Raw genomic sequence first — 6,000 nt, 5'->3', positions numbered from 1 at the left:
GATATCTCAAGAGAGATTCTATCGGCCCGCAGGGTGTCGTGGGTTGGGTCCTTACTCAAATACAAGGAAGGTGACTGCATAGTTCTTAATTTTAAAAATCCAGGGACTGTAAGAAACCTCCTTAATAGAAATAGTAATTGTTCCGCTATCTCCACAGTAGCAACTATGTTACCTTTGAGTTATTTCTACAGACAAATGGCAACACAACCCTGGCCATCTTTCATGCAATTCCAACCACCATCAATGCATTTCCAACCTTCACCTATGCACTTTCAGCCACCGCCTATGCAATTCCAACCTGCGCCATTCCCATTGCAGATGTTCAATAGATTTGCACCTTTGTCGGATTTGGATATGCAAGATTGACCACCTCTGACTAACTCAGTTGAATCATCTCCGACACCAACTTCCGAACCCCAGGTTGTCCCACAACCTCTGCCTCGGACTGTTATGTGTCAAAAACCCCCGATTCACAGACAATCGCCCCTGGACCCCGAACTATCTCTCGTTAGCTGGAATATAGCAGGACTAAATTCCAAATTGAAAATTAAAGAATGGTTAAACTGGGTCGACAATAACTGTGACATATTGTTGCTACAAGAAACTTGGTGCACAACGACACCAACAATGGAGGGTTTTTGTTGTTACAACCTAAAGGCTTCCCCCTCTCACATGGGTCGGCCCAGTGGGGGTCTATCTATCTGGTCCAAAATAAAACCCGGGGTGCAAACCAAATTGATCCCTACACCGGGTAACTGTTTTATGGCTATGAAGTACACTAACAGAATGAAATTATGCATTATCAATTTTTATAATAATGATTTTGTTACCCGTCCAAATGATAATTTTATATCTTTGTTTAATTTTATTGACGAAATTGTGGAAGGGCAGAAGTACGGGCCCTTTGATGGCATTTGTATTGGAGGGGACTTTAATGCCCATATGTATCGCAATAGCCCAATATGCAAAAACGGTGAGGAGCTGAAAAACCATCTCTGCCCTACTTTTGAGAATAGTATGGCCGGGAGATATTCATCAGCTCGTGGATTCAATGATTTTACATTCTGTGTGTTTTTTCTGTCACTGGTTGCCTCTATTGTGGTAGTATTAGGGATTGTAATGTCATCTTGTCCCTCTCGATTTTTTAGAGGAGTGATTAGTTTTTGAAATTTGAGCTTGCGAGTTTTCTTTTTATTGATTATTCTTAGCGACTTTCTTCTCCTTTTTTTCCCCCCTTCTTCCTGGGTGTCTTTTATTTTAGAAATCTTCTCTCCTTGATCTACATCAGGTGTATATTTGGTGATGTTTCCCTGATCTTCCTTGTCACCCCCAGTTTCGTGTAAATCTATTTTTTTGTTAGGATTTGAAAAAATAGAATACTGTTTGACAGTATTTGAAGGTTCTTCTCTGAAGAGTTTCTTCAGGGAATATATTGTGGAGTCCTTATGATTTTTCCGGGTTTCCTTTATTTGTTTTTCTAGTATTACTATTTCTGATGTTTGTGTACTAATATCACATTTTGTTTGAGTCTGTATACTTTTGGTGATATTTGTTGAGTTACTATTTTGAACTTGAATCGCATCAGATGTTTGTTGTTTTTTGTTACGTCAGCGGATTCTTTTTTCCTTTTTTCCTCTACTAGAAACTTTAGTATACCAATTTGTACGTCTAGAGTTTGATCCGAATTTTTCAGAATATGCCCTAAAAAAGAAAGGACCGATTCCAAGATTTCCTGTAGAGAAAAAAGAGCCTTTGACATTGGTGTTACGGAATTTATAGAATTGATATTTTTAAGAGTAAAAGGGTCCAGAGAAATGTCAAGTGCTGGATCGTGTTCTAATGATTTTTTCAAAGAACTAGTGAGTAACTTATCTGGGCTTGGCTGTAATTCTGATTTATTTTCCACCGACTTCATGTTGTTTCCATGAGGATCCTCAAAGCGGTCTGGGCTACCTGTACGTTTTATTGGAGTTAGGGATGTTGAGTGTAACACCTCGTGGTCCGGGGGTTGTAGTTCCTGTGATGAGTAAATTATCTTTTGATTAAGTTCAAGATCTAGTTCACTTAAGTTTTGGGTAGATTGATGGTGCAAAGGAGAGAGCTGTTTTTCCTCCATATTTTCCAAAGGATCAAGGTTTTTTCCTATTTCCAGAACATGAGTGAGTGATTGTCTTTTTGGTGATAAGGCAGAAAAGTAATTGCTTATTGCCGGGGTCCTAGTTATCCGGCCATGTTTTACTGCTTTGTCAGAGGATTTCCTGACTGCTTCCTCAGTGCCCATTCGCTTCATAAATATTGTGCGAGATCTTAACTTTTTGAATGCCATTAAACTTTCCTGGGATAGGCCTGGAAGGTGCCTTTGTGGCCTTTGTACGTATTACAGAGAACCTTCCAATAGCGAAAAGGGCATTACGAAGACAAATTCTGCATTTTTGGTTGTGTATTGACAGCAGTGCTTTAAATGGAATGGGCATATGGCATACGGTAGGGAGGGTTTTACCTGGCGTGACCAAGGGTGTTCCAATGATACCCTGGGGCATCCATTATGTTGGATGTAATTGCCTCACACACCCCGAAGAGTGTCATGCTTCATCATCGGCGGTTGCTCCTCGTCGGGGAGGCGGTGCAACCCCCGACGGGCTCACCTCAAAGAGGGGCTCTTTGGCGGAGATCTTTTTCCAACAGCCTTGTGGTGAAGTGGGGGTATGTGGGCAGGATGGTGTATTCCTGTTAGGCTGGTTAAAATGTAGCAAGGGGTACCGGAATGAACTTTATTCTGGGGGTCCTCTGGCTACAGTTAAAAGGTGGGGCTAGCTTCCTAGGTGTCAGCTAATTAAGGTTGTGTGACCCTAGAAGAGGCTAGAAGTGAATGTGGTCAACATGTTTCTCGCTAAGGCTATATTAACCGCGATTCTTCAGGACCAAAGTGAAAACAACAACATGCTAGTCTCATATGTGTTGTGTTTGTTACCTTAGTGGATCCTCCTATGCCTATTGGTCATATGCTAGAGGCCACATGAGGGATCGGCGGTGTGGTACAACAGAGCTGAGCCCTTAGAGTGTGGCTGAGCTCGGCGGTTAAGGGGTAGGTCACCACACACGGACTCAGATGAATGAAGCCACACTCTAAGGGCTCAGCTCTGTTGTACCACACCGCCGATCCCTCATGTGGCCTCTAGCATATGACCAATAGGCATAGGAGGATCCACTAAGGTAACAAACACAACACATATGAGACTAGCATGTTGTTGTTTTCACTTTGGTCCTGAAGAATCGCGGTTAATATAGCCTTAGCGAGAAACATGTTGACCACATTCACTTCTAGCCTCTTCTAGGGTCACACAACCTTAATTAGCTGACACCTAGGAAGCTAGCCCCACCTTTTAACTGTAGCCAGAGGACCCCCAGAATAAAGTTCATTCCGGTACCCCTTGCTACATTTTAACCAGCCTAACAGGAATACACCATCCTGCCCACATACCCCCACTTCACCACAAGGCTGTTGGAAAAAGATCTCCGCCAAAGAGCCCCTCTTTGAGGTGAGCCCGTCGGGGGTTGCACCGCCTCCCCGACGAGGAGCAACCGCCGATGATGAAGCATGACACTCTTCGGGGTGTGTGAGGCAATTACATCCAACATAATGGATGCCCCAGGGTATCATTGGAACACCCTTGGTCACGCCAGGTAAAACCCTCCCTAAAACTTTCCCTACTTCCTCATCTCTCTCCAGGAACAGTGCAGCACCCCCCCTTTTTTGCTTGCATCTCTAGTACTCAGTACGGACACTAAGCTGCTACTGGACCTTCCACCATCTTGAGTGGTAAATAGTGTCCTTTCGCCTCCCTTCTTTTGGAAACATACGGTAGTGAGTACCTGCACTTCTTTAGTTTGAAAGGTAGAGTACCTGCACTTCTCAGAACTGCTACAATATATTTGGTGGGAGAGCACCAATACTTCTCAGAAGCAACAAGGTACTCTAAATAGTGTGTAGCTGCTCTTTTATGTTCATATAATACACCGATTGAGGGCAGTGGATTTACAATTCAGGATACTTAGATACAAGTGTTTTAAAATACATTCATGATTTATATTAATTTTACAGCGGGGTGCTGGGAGATTGGTTAGTGTTAAGGTTAAGGGACATGTTTAAAGTTGGCATAAAAGCAAGGTTTAGTAAAATGGCAGGTTGCACAATTAAGGTAAACCTAAGAGTGATGGGTAAGATCAGGATAAGGGTAAGACTAGGGTTTGGATGAGGGTTTCAGCTATGTTAAATGCTCGTGAAAACGTTATATTTATCGTATGCTAAAGAGTTACGGCAAGGGTTAGGGCACGAGACAGGAAGTGGACTGGAGTGCAACTGGCTGAGTAATGATTGTAAAAATCCGTTTCTGTTGTAGAGGACATAAAATATTTGCTCATTTAGAGGGACACCCTATAAATGGATTTTAGTGTCATAGCATTCTTTGTCATTACGTAAATCTAATACAAACGTTCGATTTGGAGCAATGGCAGGGCAGCTCAGGGCCCTTCCACATTGAATTAGGAATGCCTCAGGGAGAAAAAACTATTTAAATTCAGGCAGTGACAAAACTATTGCTGTTCTGCCAGTATTTCCAATATTCAATACATATTGCTTAGAATGTGTCAGAAAATTGAACGATTTAGTTGCACATTGGGTTTTGGCCTCTACTTGTGTTGCACATTGCTCCTGTACTCTGCTGTCATACATGATTCCTCTCGAACCATGCACCTTCGGCCTTTAGGAAGTTGATATGAGGGTTCAGGTACCTCATGAGACAGCATGAGGTGTCAAAAAACCCTCTAATAAATAAGTGCTATAAAATATATTGAATGTCCTCAGTGAGTCAATGGGTGAATGAATGAATTGCCATTGCATGAATCGCTATCATGAGCAGCCACCTACAGAATAAAGGGAGTTAAGGAGCGACAGGTCGAAAAATAAAAAGAGTCTTCACCTAGGCATGAAAATGTAGTGGCGGTGCCTTATCCGGGGCTTCAGGGCACAGCCCTGCCTCCTGTGAGGCGTCACTTACTTCCCCTTGCCACACTTACTAATTGTTTGTTCTGGGCGAAATTTAAATTATGCAGGCATAATTACGCAAATTTCGCATTACACTGGTTATACAAGATTCCCCAAATTATGCCATTATACCACTTCACGTCACTACATGCCATTCAAAGCAAAGGTGTACCTCGAATGGCACAATTCACGGTCATTGAGAATGAAAATTGATGTCAAACGCAAGGGAACAACAGAACACGAGCAGCATCCTCACGCCAAAAAGAGAGGATGCCTTTCATGTTAAAATATAGCGTGAAATTACATGTTTACGTTTTGCCTAATTGTGTGCAATTCCATGTCATTTGGCCAGAATTTTGTGAAATTACGCAAAAGCAAACTATATGAATTTTGCAGACCCCTACTTATTATTTAACTGAACAGTGTTCATAAAAACACACCTATAGTGTTTTTGTGAACCCTGCCAGTGCAGGGTTCTAGTCTAGCCTAGTCTACAGGCTCTTGATGACAGGAGGAGGAAGGGGACTGAGGCAAGATCCACCCACAGAATGCTGTTTAAAAGCACAGCGAACTGTAGGTGGATGTCTGGATTGAACCATGCCTCTCAGGCATGGGCAATCCAATCTCCTCACATAGGCACAATCTATTTTATTTAGCAGTCGTGTTGTGCATGCCTTAGGAAGCACAACATATACACTAAAATGTGGACGCCAGGACGTACATCCGTGCACCTCTGGGGCCAATTAAAAGCCACACAGAGCAGGTGGGGCAGGGTCCCCAGCACTGTGTCATGTTCTTATAGGATTGTGGTTCAAGTCCTATCAAGAAGCTGGGAGAGGGGTTGAGGTGGGTCTCCCCCTTTTCAAACATGGTTTTGCTGCTCTCTCTGGCTCCTCATTGTGAATTATGGCTTGCTGTTTCGAATGTCCATCACCAAGTCCCTGCTCCGCTGTTGC

Source organism: Lissotriton vulgaris, chromosome 2_1 (genome assembly GCF_964263255.1).
Source record: "Lissotriton vulgaris chromosome 2_1, aLisVul1.2, whole genome shotgun sequence".
NCBI lineage: Eukaryota > Metazoa > Chordata > Amphibia > Caudata > Salamandridae > Lissotriton > Lissotriton vulgaris.
Note: the sequence above shows the minus strand (reverse complement) of the source record.